Below are 22,035 nucleotides of genomic sequence, written 5' to 3' on the forward strand. Positions count from 1 at the left end.
CTGCAGCACCACCTGTAGTTTGCATACACACATATATAGGACAGCATCTCTTATATGCCCCAGGGTCAATAAAATAGTATCCTTATCTAGGGTATCCATCCCCTCAGATAAGGTATCCGTCCATGCCGCTACAGCACTACACACCCAGGCCGACGCAATTGCCGGTCTGAGTAAGGTACCTGAATGTGTATAAATGGACTTCAGGGTAATCTCCTGTTTGCGGTCAGCAGACTCTTTGAGGGTAGCCGTATACTGGGACGGGAGGGCTACCTTCTTGGATAAGCGTGTTAATGCTTTGTCCACCCTAGGGGAGGATTCCCATCGTAACCTATCCATTGATAGGAAAGGATACGCCATAAGAATCCTTTTGGAAATCTGCAGTCTTTTATCTGGAGATTCCCAAGCTTTTTCACATAACTCGTTCAGCTCGTGTGACCCCCTCAAAGGTTACCTCAGGCTTTTTTCCCTTGTACATATGTACCCTCTTGTCAGGGACAGGGGATTCCTCTCTGATGTGCAAAACATCTTTTATTGCCATAATCATATATCGAATGGATTTTGCCAATTTTGGCTGTAACTTTGCATCATCGTAATCGACACTGGAGTCAGAATCCGTGTCGGTATCTGTGTCAACAATCTGGGATAGTGGGCGCTTATGAGACCCTGACAGTCCCTGCAACATAGGATCAGGCATGGGTTGAGACCCTGACTGTCCCAAAGCTTCAGCCTTGTCTAATCTTTTGTGCAATGAGTTTACACTAGCATTTAAAACATTCCACATATCCATCCAATCAGCTGTCGGTGGAGACACCACATTCATTTGCTCCTGCTCCTCTCTAATATAGCCTTCTTCCTCAGACATGTCGACACACGTGTACCGACACACCACACACACAGGGAATGCTTTTTCTGAAGACAGTTTCCCCACAAGGCCCTTTGGAGAGACAGAGAGAGAGTATGCCAGCACACACCCCAGCGCTATATAACCCAGGAATACACAGTAACTTAACGTTTGCCCAGTAGTACTGCTGTATGTAATTTGCGCCGAATTATGTGCCCCCCCCCCCCTCTTTTCAACTCTCTTGTCTACTATGGTATAAGCAGGGGAGAGTCCGGGGAGCTTCCTCTCAGCGGTGCTGTGAAGAAAAAATGGCGCTGGTGAGTGCTGAGGGAGAAGCCCCGCACCCTCGGCGGCGGGCTTCTGTCCCGCTTAAACTGTAAAATTGGTGGGGGCTCATACATATATATAGTGCCCAGCTGTATATGTGTTATATTTTTGCCAAAAAGAGGTTATATTGCTGCCCAGGTGCCCCGCCCCCCCCTGCGCCCTGCACCCTGCAGTGACTGGAGTGTGTGAGCTGTATGGGAGCAATGGCGCACAGCTGCAGTGCTGTGCGTTACTTCAGTGAAGATCATGAAGTCTTCTGCCACCTCTGAAGTCTTCTTTTCTTCTCATACTCACCCGGCTTCTATCCTCCGGCTCTGCAAGGGGGACGGAGGCGCGGCTCTGGGACGGACGGCGATGGTGAGATCCTGCGTACCAATCCCTCTGGAGCTAATGGTGTCCAGTAGCCTAAGAAGCAGGACCTTGCAACTCAGAGTAGGGCTGCTTCTCTCCCCTCAGTCCCTCGATGAGGGAATCTGTTGCCAGCAGTGCTCCCTGAAAATTAAAAACCTAACAAAATACTTTCTGTCAGAAAGCTCAGGAGAGCTCCTGAAAGCATCCAGTCTCCACTGGGCACAGTATCAAACTGAGGTCTGGAGGAGGGGCATAGAGGGAGGAGCCAGTGTACACCAAGAACTAAAGTCTTTCTTAAAGTACCCATGTCTCCTGCGGAGCCTGTCTATCCCCATGGTCCTTACGGAGTCCCCAGCATCCTCTAGGACGTTAGAGAAAATAGGATTTTAATACCTACCGGTAAATCCTTTTCTCTTAGTCCGTAGAGGATGCTGGGCACCCGTCCCAGTGCGTACTGTGTCTGCAGTTATTAAATGGCCCTTAACTCCAGAATATTTATGTGGAGACAACTTTCCTGACTTGACCATCTTCCTTGGATGTTTTCCCCTGTGTGACTGCTCCCCAGCCTCGGAGGGTTGCATCCGTGGTCCCTAGGATCCAGTCCTGGATCCCGAACCATCGCCCCTCTAGGAGGTGAGAACTGTGCAGCCACCAATGGAGTGAGATTCTGGTCTTGGAAGACAGGATTATCCTCCGGTGCATGTGTAGGTGGGATCCGGACCACTTGTCCAACAGGTCTCACTGGAACACTCTGGCATGGAACCTGCCAAACTGAATGGCCTCGTAGGCCGCAACCATCTTTCCAAGCAACAGAATGCATTGATGGATTAACACTCTTGCTGGTTTTAGAATTTGTTTGACCAGACTCTGGATCTCCATAGCCTTTCCACTGGAAGAAAGCCTCTTCTGTGTCCAGTATGACTCCCAAAAACAACAACCGCGTCATTGGGACCAACTGCGATTTTGAATAGAACCTCACCCTGGGAGAACAATCTTCATGACCATGGTATCTCCTATGCAAAATAAGTATGATTTGGGATAGGGCTGGGGAGGGCCGCTGCTCAGGCACATCTCTGTCAAGTAAAGGAGATTCAACTGAGGCAGCACAAGGGAACTCACATCTGGGGACAACAACTGCAGGGAGAACACATATTTTCAGATGAACATGGGAGGGCAGAAGGCTGCCTAATACTGAAGCACCCCCAAACAACAAACCAAATGCAACAACTAGTGCAAGCATTCCTGGGGGAAGGCCTGCAGCAGATGGATTTGCATATGGTTGTGTCATCCAAGTAGTGGGTCAAAGTTGGCTTCAACCCTCGTCTGCATATGAAAAGAGAAAAGGGGCGTGCAGGGCATGGCGGCCTTTTGCGGCGCTTGGATGACCCCTAGTTCACATTAAACACCCCCACCCTCCTTCGGTGTGGGGCTCATGTTGGCAATGCCCCAGCCCCTGAAGCATTCAAGCTGATTTCTTGCAGCAGCTTGGCACTGTAACAGCTCCAGAGCTGCTCTGTAAGGCAAGTAAAAGGGTGTGGGCCCTGCAGCACTACCTGTAGTTCGCATTGTGCGTTGGAAGGCACAAAGTAAGCAGACAGGAGGAGAAGTCAGGATAGTGCACAAGGGTATAGAAGGGAGGGGCTCAAAAAAAAAGAAGTGGAAACAGACAGCAAACTAGGCTGGAGAGAGACCTGAGACAAAGAGATCTGAATTATATGAAAGCCGACCAGTGGAAACACAAATTATGCAGTCAAGTGTCCCACATTTGGGGAAATCGCAGTAGCAGCACACCCAGAGTGCAATGGGTGAGCCTTGCCCTGGGAGAAGCACCTTCCTGATCATAGTATCTCACCTGGCAGGTAAGTAGGAGTTGGGCTAGAGCTGGGGAGGGTCGCTGCTCGGGCACCCCCCTGTCAAGTGAAGGAGATCCAACTGAGGCAGCGCAAGGGAACTCTCGAAAGAAGAACAAGGCTAGAGGAAGATCTGAGACAAAGAAATCTGACTTTTACCAGAGCTGACCAGAGGAAAGCACAAACACAGTCCCCCACTACCACAAATAATGCAGTCGAGTTTCCCACATTTGGGGAAATCACAGGGGTCAGCATACCCAGAATGCAATGAATGAACCTCACCCTGGGAGAAGAATCTTCATGACCATGGTATCTCCTATGCAAAATAAGTATGATTTGGGATAGGGCTGGGGAGGGCCGCTGCTCAGGCATATCTCTGTCAAGTAAAGGAGATTCAACTGAGGCAGCACAAGGGAACTCTCATCTGGGGACAACAACTGCTGGGAGAACACATATTTTCAGATGAACATGGGAGGGCAGAAGGCTGCCTAATACTAAAGCACCCCCAAACAACAAACCAAATGCAACAACTTGTACAAGCATTCCTGGGGGAAGGTTTGCAGAAGACGCATTTGCATACAGTGATGTCATCCAAGCAGTGGGACAAAGTTGGCTGGAACCCTCATCTGCATATGAAAAGAGAAAAGGGGTATGCAGGGCATGGCGGCCTTTTGCGGCGCTTGGATGACCCTTAGTTCGCATTAAATACCCCCACCCTCCTTTGGTGTGGGGCTCATGTTGGCAATGCCCCTGCCCCTGAAGCATTCAAGCTGATTTCTTGCAGCAGCTTGGCACTGTAACAGCTCCAGAGCTGCTCTGTAAGGCAAGTAAAAGGGTGTGGGCCCTGCAGCACTACCTGTAGTTCGCATTGTGTGTTGGAAGGCACAAAGTAAGCAGACGGGAGAAGTCAGGATAGTGCGCAAGGGCATAGAAGGGAGCGGCTCAAGAAAAGAGAAGTGGAAACAGACAGCAAACTAGGCTGGAGAGAAACCTGAGAAAAAGAGATCTGAATTATACGAGAGCCGACCAGGGGAAACACAAATTATGCAGTCAAGTGTCCCACATTTGGGGAAATCGCAGGAGCAGCACACCCAGAGTGCAATGGGTGAGCCTTGCCCTGGGAGAAGCACATTCATGATCATAGTATCTCACCTGGCAGGTAAGTAGGAGTTGGGCTAGAGCTGGGGAGGGTCGCTGCTCAAGCACCCCCCTGTCAAGTGAAGGAGATCCAACTGAGGCAGCACAAAGGAACTCTCGAAAGAAGAACAAGGCTAGAGGAAGAAATGAGACAAAGAAATCTGACTTTTACCAGAGCTGACCAGAGGAAAGCACAAACACAGTTCCCCACTACCACAAATAATGCAGTCAAGTTTCCCACATTTGGGGAAATCACAGGGGTCAGCATACCTAGAATGCAATGAATGAACCTCACCCTGGGAGAACAATCTTCATGACCATGGTATCTCCTATGCAAAATAAGTATGATTTGGGATAGGGCTGGGGAGGGCCGCTGCTCAGGCACATCTCTGTCAAGTAAAGGAGATTCAACTGAGGCAGCACAAGGGAACTCTCATCTGGGGACAACAACTGCAGGGAGAACACATATTTTCAGATGAACATGGGAGGGCAGAAGGCTGCCTAATACTGAAGCACCCCCAAACAACAAACCAAATGCAACAACTAGTGCAAGCATTCCTGGGGGAAGGCCTGCAGCAGATTGATTTGCATATGGTTATGTCATCCAAGCAGTGGGTCAAAGTTGGCTTCAACCCTCGTCTGCATATGAAAAGAGAAAAGGGGCGTGCAGGGCATGGCGGCCTTTTGCGGCGCTTGGATGACCCCTAGTTCGTATTAAACACCTCCACCCTCCTTCGGTGTGGGGCTCATGTTGGCTATGCCCCAGCCCCTTAAGCATTCAAGCTGATTTCTTGCAGCAGCTGGGCACTGTAACAGCTCCAGAGCTGCTTTGTAAGGCAAGTAAAAGGGTGTGGGCCCTGCAGGACTACCTGTAGTTTGCATTGTGCATTGGAAGGCACAAAGTAAGCAGACGGGAGAAGTCAGGATAGTGCGCAAGGGCATAGAAGGGAGCGGCTCAAGAAAAGAGAAGTGGAAACAGACAGCAAACTAGGCTGGTGAGAGACCTGAGACAAAGAGATCTGAATTATACGAGAGCCGACCAAGGGAAACAAAAATTATGCAGTCAAGTTTCCCACATTTGGGTAAATCGCAGGAGCAGCACACCCAGAGTGCAATGGGTGAGCCTTGCCCTGGGAGAAGCACCTTCATGATCATAGTATCTCACCTGGCAGGTAAGTAGGAGTTGGGCTAGAGCTGGGGAGGGTCGCTGCTCGGGCACCCCCCTGTCAAGTGAAGGAGATCCAACTGAGGCAGCGCAAGGGAACGCTCGAAAGAAGAACAAGGCTAGAGGAAGATCTGAGACAAAGAAATCTGACTTTTACCAGAGCTGACCAGAGGAAAGCACAAACACAGTCCCCCACTACCACAAATAATGCAGTCGAGTTTCCCACATTTGGGGAAATCACAGGGGTCAGCATACATAGAATGCAATGAATGAACCTCACCCTGGGAGAACAATCTTCATGACCATGGTATCTCCTATGCAAAATAAGTATGATTTGGGATAGGGCTGGGGAGGGCCGCTGCTCAGGCACATCTCTGTCAAGTAAAGGAGATTCAACTGAGGCAGCACAAGGGAACTCTCATCTGGGGACAACAACTGCAGGGAGAACACATATTTTCAGATGAACATGGGAGGGCAGAAGGCTGCCTAATACTGAAGCACCCCCAAACAACAAACCAAATGCAACAACTAGTACAAGCATTCCTGGGGGAAGGCCTGCAGCAGATTTGCATATGGTGATGTCATCCAAGCAGTGGGTCAAAGTTGGCTTCAACCCTCGTCTGCATATGAAAAGAGAAAAGGGGTGTGCAGGGCATGGCGGCCTTTTGCGGCGCTTGGATGACCCCTAGTTCGCATTAAACACCTCCACCCTCCTTCGGTGTGGGGCTCATGAGTGCTATGCCCCAGCCCCTTAAGCATTCAAGCTGATTTCTTGCAGCAGCTGGGCACTGTAACAGCTCCAGAGCTGCTTTGTAAGGCAAGTAAAAGGGTGTGGGCCCTGCAGCACTACCTGTAGTTTGCATTGTGCATTGGAAGGCACAAAGTAAGCAGACGGGAGACGTCAGGATAGTGCGCAAGGGCATAGAAGGGAGCGGCTCAAGAAAAGAGAAGTGGAAACAGACAGCAAACTAGGCTGGAGAGAGACCTGAGACAAAGAGATCTGAATTATACGAGAGCCGACCAAGGGAAACAAAAATTATGCAGTCAAGTTTCCCACATTTGGGGAAATCGCAGGAGCAGCACACCCAGAGTGCAATGGGTGAGCTTTGCCCTGGGAGAAGCACCTTCATGATCATAGTATCTCACCTGGCAGGTAAGTAGGAGTTGGGCTAGAGCTGGGGAGGGTCACTGCTCGGGCACCCCCCTGTCAAGTGAAGGAGATCCAACTGAGGCAGCGCAAGGGAACTCTCGAAAGAAGAACAAGGCTAGAGGAAGATCTGAGACAAAGAAATCTGACTTTTACCAGAGCTGACCAGAGGAAAGCACAAACACAGTCCCCCACTACCACAAATAATGCAGTCGAGTTTCCCACATTTGGGGAAATCACAGGGGTCAGCATACCCAGAATGCAATGAATGAACCTCACCCTGGGAGAACAATCTTCATGACCATGGTATCTCCTATGCAAAATAAGTATGATTTGGGATAGGGCTGGGGAGGGCCGCTGCTCAGGCACATCTCTGTCAAGTAAAGGAGATTCAACTGAGGCAGCACAAGGGAACTCTCATCTGGGGACAACAACTGCAGGGAGAACACATATTTTCAGATGAACATGGGAGGGCAGAAGGCTGCCTAATACTGAAGCACCCCCAAACAACAAACCAAATGCAACAACTAGTGCAAGCATTCCTGGGGGAAGGCCTGCAGCAGATGGATTTGCATATGGTTCTGTCATCCAAGCAGTGGGTCAAAGTTGGCTTCAACCCTCGTCTGCATATGAAAAGAGAAAAGGGGCGTGCAGGGCATGGCGGCCTTTTGCGGCGCTTGGATGACCCCTAGTTCGCATTAAACACCTCCACCCTCCTTCGGTGTGGGGCTCATGTTGGCTATGCCCCAGCCCCTTAAGCATTCAAGCTGATTTCTTGCAGCAGCTGGGCACTGTAACAGCTCCAGAGCTGCTCTGTAAGGCAAGTAAAAGGGTGTGGGCCCTGCAGCACTACCTGTAGTTCGCATTGTGCGTTGGAATGCACAAAGTAAGCAGACGGGAGAAGTCAGGATAGTGCGCAAGGGCATAGAAGGGAGCGGCTCAAGAAAAGAGAAGTGGAAACAGACAGCAAACTAGGCTGGAGAGAGACCTGAGACAAAGAGATCTGAATTATACGAGAGCCGACCAGGGGAAACACAAATTATGCAGTCAAGTGTCCCACATTTGGGGAAATCGCAGGAGCAACACACCCAGAGTGCAATGGGTAAGCCTTGCCCTGGGAGAAGCACCTTCATGATCATAGTATCTCACTTGGCAGGTAAGTAGGAGTTGGGCTAGAGCTGGGGAGGGTCGCTGCTCGGGCACCCCCCTGTCAAGTGAAGGAGATCCAACTGAGACAGCACAAGAGAACTCTCAAAAGAAGAACAAGGCTAGAGGAAGATCTGAGGCAAAGAAATCTGACTTTTACCAGAGCTGACCAGAGAAAAGCACAAACACAGTCCCCCACTACCACAAATAATGCAGTCGAGTTTCCCACATTTGGGGAAATCACAGGGGTCAGCATACCCAGAATGCAATGAATGAACCTCACCCTGGGAGAACAATCTTCATGACCATGGTATCTATTATGCAAAATAAGTATGATTTGGGATAGGGCTGGGGAGGGCCGCTGCTCAGGCACATCTCTGTCAAGTAAAGGAGATTCAACTGAGGCAGCACAAGGGAACTCTCATCTGGGGACAACAACTGCAGGGAGAACACATATTTTCAGATGAACATGGGAGGGCAGAAGGCTGCGTAATACTGAAGCACCCCCAAACAACAAACCAAATGCAACAACTAGTGCAAGCATTCCTGGGGGAGGGCCTGCAGCAGATGGATTTGCATATGGTGATGTCATCCAAGCAGTGGGTCAAAGTTGGCTTCAACCCTCGTCTGCATATGAAAAGAGAAAAGGGGCGTGCAGGGCATGGCGGCCTTTTGCGGCGCTTGGATGACCCCTAGTTCGCATTAAACACCTCCACCCTCCTTCGGTGTGGGGCTCATGTTGGCTATGCCCCAGCCCCTTAAGCATTCAAGCTGATTTCTTGCAGCAGCTGGGCACTGTAACAGCTCCAGAGCTGCTTTGTAAGGCAAGTAAAAGGGTGTGGGCCCTGCAGCACTACCTGTAGTTTGCATTGTGCATTGGAAGGCACAAAGTAAGCAGACGGGAGACGTCAGGATAGTGCGCAAGGGCATAGAAGGGAGCGGCTCAAGAAAAGAGAAGTGGAAACAGACAGCAAACTAGGCTGGAGAGAGACCTGAGACAAAGAGATCTGAATTATACGAGAGCCGACCAAGGGAAACAAAAATTATGCAGTCAAGTTTCCCACATTTGGGGAAATCGCAGGAGCAGCACACCCAGAGTGCAATGGGTGAGCTTTGCCCTGGGAGAAGCACCTTCATGATCATAGTATCTCACCTGGCAGGTAAGTAGGAGTTGGGCTAGAGCTGGGGAGGGTCACTGCTCGGGCACCCCCCTGTCAAGTGAAGGAGATCCAACTGAGGCAGCGCAAGGGAACTCTCGAAAGAAGAACAAGGCTAGAGGAAGATCTGAGACAAAGAAATCTGACTTTTACCAGAGCTGACCAGAGGAAAGCACAAACACAGTCCCCCACTACCACAAATAATGCAGTCGAGTTTCCCACATTTGGGGAAATCACAGGGGTCAGCATACCCAGAATGCAATGAATGAACCTCACCCTGGGAGAACAATCTTCATGACCATGGTATCTCCTATGCAAAATAAGTATGATTTGGGATAGGGCTGGGGAGGGCCGCTGCTCAGGCACATCTCTGTCAAGTAAAGGAGATTCAACTGAGGCAGCACAAGGGAACTCTCATCTGGGGACAACAACTGCAGGGAGAACACATATTTTCAGATGAACATGGGAGGGCAGAAGGCTGCCTAATACTGAAGCACCCCCAAACAACAAACCAAATGCAACAACTAGTGCAAGCATTCCTGGGGGAAGGCCTGCAGCAGATGGATTTGCATATGGTTCTGTCATCCAAGCAGTGGGTCAAAGTTGGCTTCAACCCTCGTCTGCATATGAAAAGAGAAAAGGGGCGTGCAGGGCATGGCGGCCTTTTGCGGCGCTTGGATGACCCCTAGTTCGCATTAAACACCTCCACCCTCCTTCGGTGTGGGGCTCATGTTGGCTATGCCCCAGCCCCTTAAGCATTCAAGCTGATTTCTTGCAGCAGCTGGGCACTGTAACAGCTCCAGAGCTGCTCTGTAAGGCAAGTAAAAGGGTGTGGGCCCTGCAGCACTACCTGTAGTTCGCATTGTGCGTTGGAATGCACAAAGTAAGCAGACGGGAGAAGTCAGGATAGTGCGCAAGGGCATAGAAGGTAGCGGCTCAAGAAAAGAGAAGTGGAAACAGACAGCAAACTAGGCTGGAGAGAGACCTGAGACAAAGAGATCTGAATTATACGAGAGCCGACCAGGGGAAACACAAATTATGCAGTCAAGTGTCCCACATTTGGGGAAATCGCAGGAGCAACACACCCAGAGAGCAATGGGTGAGCCTTGCCATGGGAGAAGCACCTTCAAGATCATAGTATTTAACCTGGCAGGTAAGTAGGAGTTGGGCTAGAACTGGGGAGGGTCGCTGCTCGGGCACCCCCCTGTCAAGTGAAGGAGATCCAACTGAGACAGCACAAGAGAACTCTCAAAAGAAGAACAAGGCTAGAGGAATATCTGAGACAAAGAAATCTGACTTTTACCAGAGCTGACCAGAGGAAAGCACAAACACAGTCCCCCACTACCACAAATAATGCAGTCGAGTTTCCCACATTTGGGGAAATCACAGGGGTCAGCATACCCAGAATGCAATGAATGAACCTCACCCTGGGAGAACAATCTTCATGACCATGGTATCTCCTATGCAAAATAAGTATGATTTGGGATAGGGCTGGGGAGGGCCGCTGCTCAGGCACATCTCTGTCAAGTAAAGGAGATTCAACTGAGGCAGCACAAGGGAACTCTCATCTGGGGACAACAACTGCAGGGAGAACACATATTTTCAGATGAACATGGGAGGGCAGAAGGCTGCCTAATACTGAAGCACCCCCAAACAACAAACCAAATGCAACAACTAGTACAAGCATTCCTGGGGGAAGGTCTGCAGAAGACGCATTTGCATACAGTGATGTCATCCAAGCAGTGGGCCAAAGTTGGCTGGAACCCTCATCTGCATATGAAAAGAGAAAAGGGGTATGCAGGGCATGGCGGCCTTTTGCGGCGCTTGGATGACCCTTAGTTCGCATTAAACACCCCCACCCTCCTTCGGTGTGGGGCTCATGTTGGCTATGCCCCAGCCCCTTAAGCATTCAAGCTGATTTCTTGCAGCAGCTGGGCACTGTAACAGCTCCAGAGCTGCTTTGTAAGGCAAGTAAAAGGGTGTGGGCCCTGCAGCACTACCTGTAGTTTGCATTGTGCATTGGAAGGCACAAAGTAAGCAGACGGGAAAAGTCAGGATAATGCGCAAGGGCATAGAAGGGAGCGGCTCAAGAAAAGAGAAGTGGAAACAGACAGCAAACTAGGCTGGAGAGAGACCTGAGACAAAGAGATCTGAATTATACAAGAGTCGACCAAGGGAAACAAAAATTATGCAGTCATGTTTCCCACATTTGGGGAAATCGCAGGAGCAGCACACCCAGAGTGCAATGGGTGAGCCTTGCCCTGGGAGAAGCACCTTCATGATCATAGTATCTCACCTGGCATGTAAGTAGGAGTTGGGCTAGAGCTGGGGAGGGTCGCTGCTCGGGCACCCCCATGTCAAGTGAAGGAGATCCAACTGAGGCAGCGCAAGGGAACTCTCGAAAGAAGAACAAGGCTAGAGGAAGATCTGAGACAAAGAAATCTGACTTTTACCAGAGCTGACCAGAGGAAAGCACAAACACAGTCCCCCACTACCACAAATAATGCAGTCGAGTTTCCCACATTTGGGGAAATCACAGGGGTCAGCATACCCAGAATGCAATGAATGAACCTCACCCTGGGAGAACAATCTTCATGACCATGGTATCTCCTATGCAAAATAAGTATGATTTGGGATAGGGCTGGGGAGGGCCGCTGCTCAGGAACATCTCTGTCAAGTAAAGGAGATTCAACTGAGGCAGCACAAGGGAACTCTCATCTGGGGACAACAACTGCAGGGAGAACACATATTTTCAGATGAACATGGGAGGGCAGAAGGCTGCCTAATACTGAAGCACCCCCAAACAACAAACCAAATGCAACAACTAGTACAAGCATTCCTGGGGGAAGGCCTGCAGCAGATGGATTTGCATATGGTGATGTCATCCAAGCAGTGGGTCAAAGTTGGCTTCAACCCTCGTCTGCATATGAAAAGAGAAAAGGGGTGTGCAGGGCATGGCGGCCTTTTGCGGCGCTTGGATGACCCCTAGTTCGCATTAAACACCTCCACCCTCCTTCGGTGTGGGGCTCATGAGTGCTATGCCCCAGCCCCTTAAGCATTCAAGCTGATTTCTTGCAGCAGCTTGGGCACTGTAACAGCTCCAGAGCTCCTCTGTAAGGCAAGTAAAAGGGTGTGGGCCCTGCAGCACTACCTGTAGTTCGCATTGTGCGTTGGAATGCACAAAGTAAGCAGACGGGAAAAGTCAGGATAGTGCGCAAGGGCATAGAAGGGAGCGGCTCAAGAAAAGAGAAGTGGAAACAGAGAGCAAACTAGGCTGGAGAGAGACCTGAGACAAAGAGATCTGAATTATCTCAGAGCCGACCAGGGGAAACACAAATTATGCAGTCAAGTGTCCCACATTTGGGGAAATCGCAGGAGCAACACACCCAGAGTGCAATGGGTAAGCCTTGCCCTGGGAGAAGCACCTTCATGATCATAGTATCTCACTTGGCAGGTAAGTAGGAGTTGGGCTAGAGCTGGGGAGGGTCGCTGCTCGGGCACCCCCCTGTCAAGTGAAGGAGATCCAACTGAGACAGCACAAGAGAACTCTCAAAAGAAGAACAAGGCTAGAGGAAGATCTGAGGCAAAGAAATCTGACTTTTACGAGAGCTGACCAGAGAAAAGCACAAACACAGTCCCCCACTACCACAAATAATGCAGTCGAGTTTCCCACATTTGGGGAAATCACAGGGGTCAGCATACCCAGAATGCAATGAATGAACCTCACCCTGGGAGAACAATCTTCATGACCATGGTATCTCCTATGCAAAATAAGTATGATTTGGGATAGGGCTGGGGAGGGCCGCTGCTCAGGCACATCTCTGTCAAGTAAAGGAGATTCAACTGAGGCAGCACAAGGGAACTCTCATCTGGGGACAACAACTGCAGGGAGAACACATATTTTCAGATGAACATGGGAGGGCAGAAGGCTGCCTAATACTGAAGCACCCCCAAACAACAAACCAAATGCAACAACTAGTACAAGCATTCCTGGGGGAAGGCCTGCAGCAGATGGATTTGCATATGGTGATGTCATCCAAGCAGTGGGCCAAAGTTGGCTGGAACCCTCATCTGCACATGAAAAGAGAAAAGGGGTATGCAGGGCATGGCGGCCTTTTGCATTGTGCGTTGGAATGCACAAAGTAAGCAGACGAGAGAAGTCAGGATAGTGCGCAAGGGCATAGAAGGGAGCGGCTCAAGAAAAGAGAAGTGGAAACAGACAGCAAACTAGGCTGGAGAGAGACCTGAGACAAAGAGATCTGAATTATACGAGAGCCGACCAAGTTCAATCCCACCCAGGAACGTAATTGACCTTGTTATCAGATTTTGGTGATCTTTAAGTAGACAAGTCAAAATTTCAAACCCCCTCTTATGGTGTAGGGTACCTGGCCTTCTCTGATGTAATCAGAGTTAGATTTGATTCAGTGATTTTATAAAAACAGCTAGGAAGCACAATTTAGCAGTGGGTTGCAGAGAAAAAGAAATATGCTGGCAAAAAAATCCAATTGAGTGATTAAACAGCTCTTCATTTTCTGGCTTTATTTTTATGCTAACAAATTTGTTCTCCTGAAAAGTGTCCACAAAGCCAAGTCTCTGATTAACACCTTTGTAAGGATGGTTTTTCACCTATTACTAAATTAAACTTGCTTCATTGGAAAGGCAGCAAGATGCATCCTCATTTCAATGTCTACTGAAATAATACGGGTTGACACCAGGAAACATTAACGATACTGCATCCTTGCTGCTTTCTCATGTGGAAGTCTGTTTAATGTGAAAACAAGGTGATATCTAATTAGCACACAGGTAAGGAATTAAGAAAATCTTTATTTAAGGGTGAAGATGTTGCTAACAAAATCGTTGCCCCAATGCATCATTGAAATTCAAGCTGAAAAGATGATTTTAATATATCACTTGTACATTTTGTATTGCTCTTCTGGTGACAATGTAGTTTGTTTTTGTCAATTACCATTTTAATAATAGGGTAAAGAAAATTAAGTGGATTTTTGAAAGAAAACAATACTGTCAATATACTATTAAAACAAATAAAAATGGTAAAAGTTATTGTACTTTAAGTAAAAATAAAAGAACCAAAATATCAATCCCAGTTTTGGATTACTTTAATTAACAAAAAAAAAATGCATATAGCAAAGGATAGTTTCAATCTGCCTACCTCTGGGTTATGGGCCCAGCATGCTTCCATTGCAGTACTCTGCTGCACATGTAAGTGCAAGAGAACCTGAAGCACTCACTCATCATGGAAAAGTACCAATGTGTTTCTTCGTTGGTTGGTGGAAGAAACATCTTACAAAAACTCTCCAGATTATTGACTTTTTAAAGTTTTTCTAGGAAACGTTCTAGATAAATGCTTATTAGCCTTTGTCAGTATGTACTTTTCGCAAAGTGTCTCTGTGGCGCAATCGGTTAGTGTGTTCGGCTATTAACCAAAAGGTTGGTGGTTCAATCCCACCCAGGGACGTAATTGACCTTTTGATCAGATTTTGGTGATCTTTAAGTAGACAAGTCAAAATTTCAAACCCCCTGTTATGGTGTAGGGTACCTGGCCTTCTCTGATGTAATCAGAGTTAGATTTGATTCAGTGATTTTATAAAAACAGCTAGGAAGCACAATTTAGCAGTGGGTTGCAGAGAAAAAGAAATATGCTGGCAAAAAAATCCAATTGAGTGATTAATAGAGATGAGCGGGTTCGGTTCCTCGGAATCCGAACCCGCCCGAACTTCAGCTTTTTTTACACGGATCCGAGCGACTCGGATCTTCCCGCCTTGCTCGGTTAACCCGAGCGCGCCCGAACGTCATCATGACGCTGTCGGATTCTCGCGAGGCTCGGATTCTATCGCGAGACTCGGATTCTATATAAGGAGCCGCGCGTCGCCGCCATTTTCACACGTGCATTTAGATTGATAGGGAGAGGACGTGGCTGGCGTCCTCTCCATTTAGATTAGAAGAGAGAGAGTGAGATTGAGACAGAGACACTTGATTTACTGGAGCTTAGGAGTACTAGAGAGTGCAGAGTTTACTAGTGACTGACCACTGACCAGTGACCACCAGTGCAGTTTTATTTAATATAATCCGTTCTCTGCCTGAAAAAAAACGATACACAGTGACTCAGTCACATACCATATCTGTGCTCAGCCCAGTGTGCTGCATCATCTATGTATAATATCTGACTGTGCTCACACAGCTTAATTGTGGGGGAGACTGGGGAGCAGTTATAGGTTATAGCAGGAGCCAGGAGTACATACATATTATTAAAATTAAACAGTGCACACTTTTGCTGCAGGCAGGAGTGCCACTGCCAGTGTGACTGACCAGTGACCTGACCACACTGACCACCAGTATAGTATACTATATTGTGATTGCCTGAAAAAGTTAAACACTCGTCGTGTGACTTGTGTGGTGTTTTTTTATTCTATAAAAAACTCATTCTGCTGACAGACAGTGTCCAGCAGGTCCGTCATTATATAATATATACCTGTCCGGCTGCAGTAGTGATATATATATATTTTTTATATCATTATTTATCATCCAGTCGCAGCAGACACAGTACGGTAGTTCACGGCTGTAGCTACCTCTGTGTCGGCACTCGGCAGTCCATCCATAATTGTATACCACCTACCCGTGGTTTTTTTTTTCTTCTTTATACATACTACATCTCATTATCATCCAGTCTATATTAGCAGCAGACACAGTACAGTACGGTAGTCCACGGCTGTAGCTACCTCTGTGTCGGCACTCGGCAGTCCATCCATAATTGTATACCACCTACCCGTGGTTTTTTTTTCTTTCTTCTTTATACATACTACATCTCATTATCAACCAGTCTATATTAGCAGCAGACACAGTACAGTACGGTAGTCCACGGCTGTAGCTACCTCTGTGTCGGCACTCGGCAGTCCGTCCATAATTGTATACCACCTACCCGTGGTTTTTTTTTCTTTCTTCTTTATACATACTACATCTCATTATCATCCAGTCTATATTAGCAGCAGACACAGTACAGTACGGTAGTCCACGGCTGTAGCTACCTCTGTGTCGGCACTCGGCAGTCCGTCCATAATTGTATACCACCTACCCGTGGTTTTTTTTTCTTTCTTCTTTATACATACTACATCTCATTATCAACCAGTCTATATTAGCAGCAGACACAGTACAGTACGGTAGTCCACGGCTGTAGCTACCTCTGTGTCGGCACTCGGCAGTCCATCCATAATTGTATACCACCTACCCGTGGTTTTTTTTTCTTTCTTCTTTATACATACTACATCTCATTATCAACCAGTCTATATTAGCAGCAGACACAGTACAGTACGGTAGTCCACGGCTGTAGCTACCTCTGTGTCGGCACTCGGCAGTCCATCCATAATTGTATACCACCTACCCATGGTTTTTTTTTCTTTCTTCTTTATACATACTACATCTCATTATCATCCAGTCTATATTAGCAGCAGACACAGTACAGTACGGTAGTCCACGGCTGTAGCTACCTCTGTGTCGGCACTCGGCAGTCCATCCATAATTGTATACCACCTACCCGTGGTTTTTTTTTTCTTCTTTATACATACTACATCTCATTATCATCCAGTCTATATTAGCAGCAGACACAGTACAGTACGTTATTCCACGGCTGTAGCTACCTCTGTGTCGGCACTCGGCAGTCCATCCATAATTGTATACCACCTACCCGTGGTTTTTTTTTCTTTCTTCTTTATACATACTACATCTCATTATCAACCAGTCTATATTAGCAGCAGACACAGTACAGTACGGTAGTCCACGGCTGTAGCTACCTCTGTGTCGGCACTCGGCAGTCCGTCCATAATTGTATACCACCTACCCGTGGTTTTTTTTTCTTTCTTCTTTATACATACTACATCTCATTATCATCCAGTCTATATTAGCAGCAGACACAGTACAGTACGGTAGTCCACGGCTGTAGCTACCTCTGTGTCGGAACTCGGCAGTCTGTCCATAATTGTATACCACCTACCCGTGGTTTTTTTTTCTTTCTTCTTTATACATACTACATCTCATTATCAACCAGTCTATATTAGCAGCAGACACAGTACAGTACGGTAGTCCACGGCTGTAGCTACCTCTGTGTCGGCACTCGGCAGTCCATCCATAATTGTATACCACCTACCCGTGGTTTTTTTTTCTTTCTTCTTTATACATACTACATCTCATTATCAACCAGTCTATATTAGCAGCAGACACAGTACAGTACGGTAGTCCACGGCTGTAGCTACCTCTGTGTCGGCACTCGGCAGTCCATCCATAATTGTATACCACCTACCCGTGGTTTTTTTTTCTTTCTTCTTTATACATACTACATCTCATTATCAACCAGTCTATATTAGCAGCAGACACAGTACAGTACGGTAGTCCACGGCTGTAGCTACCTCTGTGTCGGCACTCGGCAGTCCATCCATAATTGTATACTAGTATCCATCCATCTCCATTGTTTACCTGAGGTGCCTTTTAGTTGTGCCTATTAAAATATGGAGAACAAAAATGTTGAGGTTCCAAAATTAGGGAAAGATCAAGATCCACTTCCACCTCGTGCTGAAGCTGCTGCCACTAGTCATGGCCGAGACGATGAAATGCCAGCAACGTCGTCTGCCAAGGCCGATGCCCAATGTCATAGTACAGAGCATGTCAAATCCAAAACACCAAATATCAGTAAAAAAAGGACTCCAAAACCTAAAATAAAATTGTCGGAGGAGAAGCGTAAACTTGCCAATATGCCATTTACCACACGGAGTGGCAAGGAACGGCTGAGGCCCTGGCCTATGTTCATGGCTAGTGGTTCAGCTTCACATGAGGATGGAAGCACTCAGCCTCTCGCTAGAAAACTGAAAAGACTCAAGCTGGCAAAAGCACCGCAAAGAACTGTGCGTTCTTCGAAATCCCAAATCCACAAGGAGAGTCCAATTGTGTCGGTTGCGATGCCTGACCTTCCCAACACTGGACGTGAAGATCATGCGCCTTCCACCATTTGCACGCCCCCTGCAAGTGCTGGAAGGAGCACCCGCAGTCCAGTTCCTGATAGTCAGATTGAAGATGTCAGTGTTGAAGTACACCAGGATGAGGAGGATATGGGTGTTGCTGGCGCTGGGGAGGAAATTGACAAGGAGGATTCTGATGGTGAGGTGGTTTGTTTAAGTCAGGCACCCGGGGAGACACCTGTTGTCCGTGGGAGGAATATGGCCGTTGACATGCCTGGTGAAAATACCCAAAAAATCAGCTCTTCGGTGTGGAAGTATTTCACCAGAAATGCGGACAACATTTGTCAAGCCGTGTGTTCCCTTTGTCAAGCTGTAATAAGTAGGGGTAAGGACGTTAACCACCTCGGAACATCCTCCCTTATACGTCACCTGCAGCGCATTCATAATAAGTCAGTGACAAGTTCAAAAACTTTGTCCGACAGCGGAAGCAGTCCACTGACCAGTAAATCCCTTCCTCTTGTAACCAAGCTCACGCAAACCACCCCACCAACTCCCTCAGTGTCAATTTCCTCCTTCCCCAGGAATGCCAATAGTCCTGCAGGCCATGTCACTGGCAATTCTGACGAGTCCTCTCCTGCCTGGGATTCCTCCGATGCATCCTTGCGTGTAACGCCTACTGCTGCTGGCGCTGCTGTTGTTGCTGCTGGGAGTCGATGGTCATCCCAGAGGGGAAGTCGTAAGCCCACTTGTACTACTTCCAGTAAGCAATTGACTGTCCAACAGTTCTTTGCGAGGAAGATGAAATATCACAGCAGTCATCCTGCTGCAAAGCGGATAACTGAGGCCTTGACAACTATGTTGGTGTTAGACGTGCGTCCGGTATCCGCCGTTAGTTCACAGGGAACTAGACAATTTATTGAGGCAGTGTGCCCCCGTTACCAAATACCATCTAGGTTCCACTTCTCTAGGCAGGCGATACCGAGAATGTACACGGACGTCAGAAAAAGACTCACCAGTGTCCTAAAAAATGCAGTTGTACCCAATGTCCACTTAACCACGGACATGTGGACAAGTGGAGCAGGGCAGGGTCAGGACTATATGACTGTGACAGCCCACTGGGTAGATGTATGGACTCCCGCCGCAAGAACAGCAGCGGCGGCACCAGTAGCAGCATCTCGCAAACGCCAACTCTTTCCTAGGCAGGCTACGCTTTGTATCACCGCTTTCCAGAATACGCACACAGCTGAAAACCTCTTACGGCAACTGAGGAAGATCATCGCGGAATGGCTTACCCCAATTGGACTCTCCTGTGGATTTGTGGCATCGGACAACGCCAGCAATATTGTGTGTGCATTAAATATGGGCAAATTCCAGCACGTCCCATGTTTTGCACATACCTTGAATTTGGTGGTGCAGAATTTTTTAAAAAACGACAGGGGCGTGCAAGAGATGCTGTCGGTGGCCAGAAGAATTGCGGGACACTTTCGGCGTACAGGCACCACGTACAGAAGACTGGAGCACCACCAAAAACTACTGAACCTGCCCTGCCATCATCTGAAGCAAGAAGTGGTAACGAGGTGGAATTCAACCCTCTATATGCTTCAGAGGTTGGAGGAGCAGCAAAAGGCCATTCAAGCCTATACAATTGAGCACGATATAGGAGGTGGAATGCACCTGTCTCAAGTGCAGTGGAGAATGATTTCAACGTTGTGCAAGGTTCTGATGCCCTTTGAACTTGCCACACGTGAAGTCAGTTCAGACACTGCCAGCCTGAGTCAGGTCATTCCCCTCATCAGGCTTTTGCAGAAGAAGCTGGAGACATTGAAGGAGGAGCTAACACGGAGCGATTCCGCTAGGCATGTGGGACTTGTGGATGGAGCCCTTAATTCGCTTAACAAGGATTCACGGGTGGTCAATCTGTTGAAATCAGAGCACTACATTTTGGCCACCGTGCTCGATCCTAGATTTAAAACCTACCTTGGATCTCTCTTTCCGGCAGACACAAGTCTGCTGGGGTTGAAAGACCTGCTGGTGAGAAAATTGTCAAGTCAAGCGGAACGCGACCTGTCAACATCTCCTCCTTCACATTCTCCCGCAACTGGGGGTGCGAGGAAAAGGCTCAGAATTCCGAGCCCACCCGCTGGCGGTGATGCAGGGCAGTCTGGAGCGACTGCTGATGCTGACATCTGGTCCGGACTGAAGGACCTGACAACGATTACGGACATGTTGTCTACTGTCACTGCATATGATTCTCTCAACATTGAAAGAATGGTGGAGGATTATATGAGTGACCGCATCCAAGTAGGCACGTCACACAGTCCGTACTTATACTGGCAGGAAAAAGAGGCAATTTGGAGGCCCTTGCACAAACTGGCTTTATTCTACCTAAGTTGCCCTCCCACAAGTGTGTACTCCGAAAGAGTGTTTAGTGCCGCCGCTCACCTTGTCAGCAATCGGCGTACGAGGTTACATCCAGAAAATGTGCAGAAGATGATGTTCATTAAAATGAATTATAATCAATTCCTCCGGGGAGACATTGACCAGCAGCAATTGCCTCCACAAAGTACACAGGGAGCTGAGATGGTGGATTCCAGTGGGGACGAATTGATAATCTGTGAGGAGGGGGATGTACACGGTGATATATCGGAGGATGATGATGAGGTGGACATCTTGCCTCTGTAGAGCCAGTTTGTGCAAGGAGAGATTAATTGCTTCTTTTTTGGGGGGGGTCCAAACCAACCCGTCATATCAGTCACAGTCGTGTGGCAGACCCTGTCACTGAAATGATGGGTTGGTTAAAGTGTGCATGTCCTGTTTTGTTTATACAACATAAGGGTGGGTGGGAGGGCCCAAGGACAATTCCATCTTGCACCTCTTTTTTCTTTTATTTTTCTTTGCGTCATGTGCTGTTTGGGGAGGGTTTTTTGGAAGGGACATCCTGCGTGACACTGCAGTGCCACTCCTAGATGGGCCCGGTGTTTGTGTCGGCCACTAGGGTCGCTTATCTTACTCACACAGTCAGCTACCTCATTGCGCCTCTTTTTTTCTTTGCGTCATGTGCTGTTTGGGGAGGGTTTTTTGGAAGGGACATCCTGCGTGACACTGCAGTGCCACTCCTAGATGGGCCCGGTGTTTGTGTCGGCCACTAGGGTCGCTTATCTTACTCACACAGTCAGCTACCTCATTGCGCCTCTTTTTTTCTTTGCGTCATGTGCTGTTTGGGAAGGGTTTTTTGGAAGGGACATCCTGCGTGACACTGCAGTGCCACTCCTAGATTGGCCCGGTGTTTGTGTCGGCCACTAGGGTCGCTTATCTTACTCACACAGTCAGCTACCTCATTGCGCCTCTTTTTTTCTTTGCGTCATGTGCTGTTTGGGGAGGGTTTTTTGGAAGGGACATCCTGCGTGACACTGCAGTGCCACTCCTAGATGGGCCCGGTGTTTGTGTCGGCCACTAGGGTCGCTTATCTTACTCACACAGTCAGCTACCTCATTGCGCCTCTTTTTTTTCTTTGCGTCATGTGCTGTTTGGGGAGGGTTTTTTGGAAGGAACATCCTGCGTGACACTGCAGTGCCACTCCTAGATGGGCCCGGTGTTTGTGTCGGCCACTAGGGTCGCTTATCTTACTCACACAGTCAGCTACCTCATTGCGCCTCTTTTTTTCTTTGCGTCATGTGCTGTTTGGGGAGGGTTTTTTGGAAGGGACATCCTGCGTGACACTGCAGTGCCACTCCTAGATGGGCCCGGTGTTTGTGTCGGCCACTAGGGTCGCTTATCTTACTCACACAGCTACCTCATTGCGCCTCTTTTTTTCTTTGCGTCATGTGCTGTTTGGGGAGGGTTTTTTGGAAGGGACATCCTGCGTGACACTGCAGTGACACTCCTAGATGGGCCCGGTGTTTGTGTCGGCCACTAGGGTCGCTTATCTTACTCACACAGCTACCTCATTGC

At 48.4% G+C, this 22,035-nt stretch overlaps 17 non-coding genes and 1 pseudogene across 17 annotated transcripts; all 18 read right to left on the reverse strand.

Annotated features, from left to right (window-relative positions):
* Positions 1-3,223: 3,223 nt before the first annotated feature.
* On the reverse strand, positions 3,224-3,386 carry LOC134990490 (U1 spliceosomal RNA). Its single transcript, XR_010195302.1, has one exon. It is a non-coding gene; the product is annotated as a U1 spliceosomal RNA (small nuclear RNA).
* Positions 3,387-3,538: 152 nt separating this feature from the next.
* LOC134990477 (U1 spliceosomal RNA) lies at positions 3,539-3,702 on the reverse strand. The gene has a single exon (XR_010195289.1). It is a non-coding gene; the product is annotated as a U1 spliceosomal RNA (small nuclear RNA).
* Positions 3,703-4,373: 671 nt separating this feature from the next.
* LOC134990488 (U1 spliceosomal RNA) lies at positions 4,374-4,536 on the reverse strand. Its single transcript, XR_010195300.1, has one exon. It is a non-coding gene; the product is annotated as a U1 spliceosomal RNA (small nuclear RNA).
* A 152-nt stretch (positions 4,537-4,688) lies between these two features.
* On the reverse strand, positions 4,689-4,852 carry LOC134990480 (U1 spliceosomal RNA). The gene has a single exon (XR_010195292.1). It is a non-coding gene; the product is annotated as a U1 spliceosomal RNA (small nuclear RNA).
* Positions 4,853-5,523: 671 nt separating this feature from the next.
* On the reverse strand, positions 5,524-5,686 carry LOC134990484 (U1 spliceosomal RNA). The gene has a single exon (XR_010195296.1). It is a non-coding gene; the product is annotated as a U1 spliceosomal RNA (small nuclear RNA).
* A 152-nt stretch (positions 5,687-5,838) lies between these two features.
* LOC134990478 (U1 spliceosomal RNA) lies at positions 5,839-6,002 on the reverse strand. Its single transcript, XR_010195290.1, has one exon. It is a non-coding gene; the product is annotated as a U1 spliceosomal RNA (small nuclear RNA).
* Positions 6,003-6,669: 667 nt separating this feature from the next.
* On the reverse strand, positions 6,670-6,832 carry LOC134990485 (U1 spliceosomal RNA). Its single transcript, XR_010195297.1, has one exon. It is a non-coding gene; the product is annotated as a U1 spliceosomal RNA (small nuclear RNA).
* Positions 6,833-6,984: 152 nt separating this feature from the next.
* LOC134990472 (U1 spliceosomal RNA) lies at positions 6,985-7,148 on the reverse strand. Its single transcript, XR_010195284.1, has one exon. It is a non-coding gene; the product is annotated as a U1 spliceosomal RNA (small nuclear RNA).
* A 671-nt stretch (positions 7,149-7,819) lies between these two features.
* Positions 7,820-7,982, reverse strand: LOC134990492 (U1 spliceosomal RNA). Its single transcript, XR_010195304.1, has one exon. It is a non-coding gene; the product is annotated as a U1 spliceosomal RNA (small nuclear RNA).
* Positions 7,983-8,134: 152 nt separating this feature from the next.
* On the reverse strand, positions 8,135-8,298 carry LOC134990482 (U1 spliceosomal RNA). The gene has a single exon (XR_010195294.1). It is a non-coding gene; the product is annotated as a U1 spliceosomal RNA (small nuclear RNA).
* Positions 8,299-8,969: 671 nt separating this feature from the next.
* Positions 8,970-9,132, reverse strand: LOC134990486 (U1 spliceosomal RNA). Its single transcript, XR_010195298.1, has one exon. It is a non-coding gene; the product is annotated as a U1 spliceosomal RNA (small nuclear RNA).
* Positions 9,133-9,284: 152 nt separating this feature from the next.
* Positions 9,285-9,448, reverse strand: LOC134990473 (U1 spliceosomal RNA). The gene has a single exon (XR_010195285.1). It is a non-coding gene; the product is annotated as a U1 spliceosomal RNA (small nuclear RNA).
* Positions 9,449-10,119: 671 nt separating this feature from the next.
* Positions 10,120-10,282, reverse strand: LOC134990495 (U1 spliceosomal RNA). Its single transcript, XR_010195306.1, has one exon. It is a non-coding gene; the product is annotated as a U1 spliceosomal RNA (small nuclear RNA).
* A 152-nt stretch (positions 10,283-10,434) lies between these two features.
* LOC134990474 (U1 spliceosomal RNA) lies at positions 10,435-10,598 on the reverse strand. The gene has a single exon (XR_010195286.1). It is a non-coding gene; the product is annotated as a U1 spliceosomal RNA (small nuclear RNA).
* A 671-nt stretch (positions 10,599-11,269) lies between these two features.
* Positions 11,270-11,432, reverse strand: LOC134990491 (U1 spliceosomal RNA). The gene has a single exon (XR_010195303.1). It is a non-coding gene; the product is annotated as a U1 spliceosomal RNA (small nuclear RNA).
* A 152-nt stretch (positions 11,433-11,584) lies between these two features.
* LOC134990475 (U1 spliceosomal RNA) lies at positions 11,585-11,748 on the reverse strand. The gene has a single exon (XR_010195287.1). It is a non-coding gene; the product is annotated as a U1 spliceosomal RNA (small nuclear RNA).
* A 693-nt stretch (positions 11,749-12,441) lies between these two features.
* Positions 12,442-12,583, reverse strand: LOC134990493 (U1 spliceosomal RNA; annotated as a pseudogene).
* A 152-nt stretch (positions 12,584-12,735) lies between these two features.
* Positions 12,736-12,899, reverse strand: LOC134990476 (U1 spliceosomal RNA). The gene has a single exon (XR_010195288.1). It is a non-coding gene; the product is annotated as a U1 spliceosomal RNA (small nuclear RNA).
* Between the last annotated feature and the right edge of the window lie 9,136 nt (positions 12,900-22,035).

This window comes from Pseudophryne corroboree, unplaced genomic scaffold (assembly GCF_028390025.1).
Source record: "Pseudophryne corroboree isolate aPseCor3 unplaced genomic scaffold, aPseCor3.hap2 scaffold_1170, whole genome shotgun sequence".
NCBI lineage: Eukaryota > Metazoa > Chordata > Amphibia > Anura > Myobatrachidae > Pseudophryne > Pseudophryne corroboree.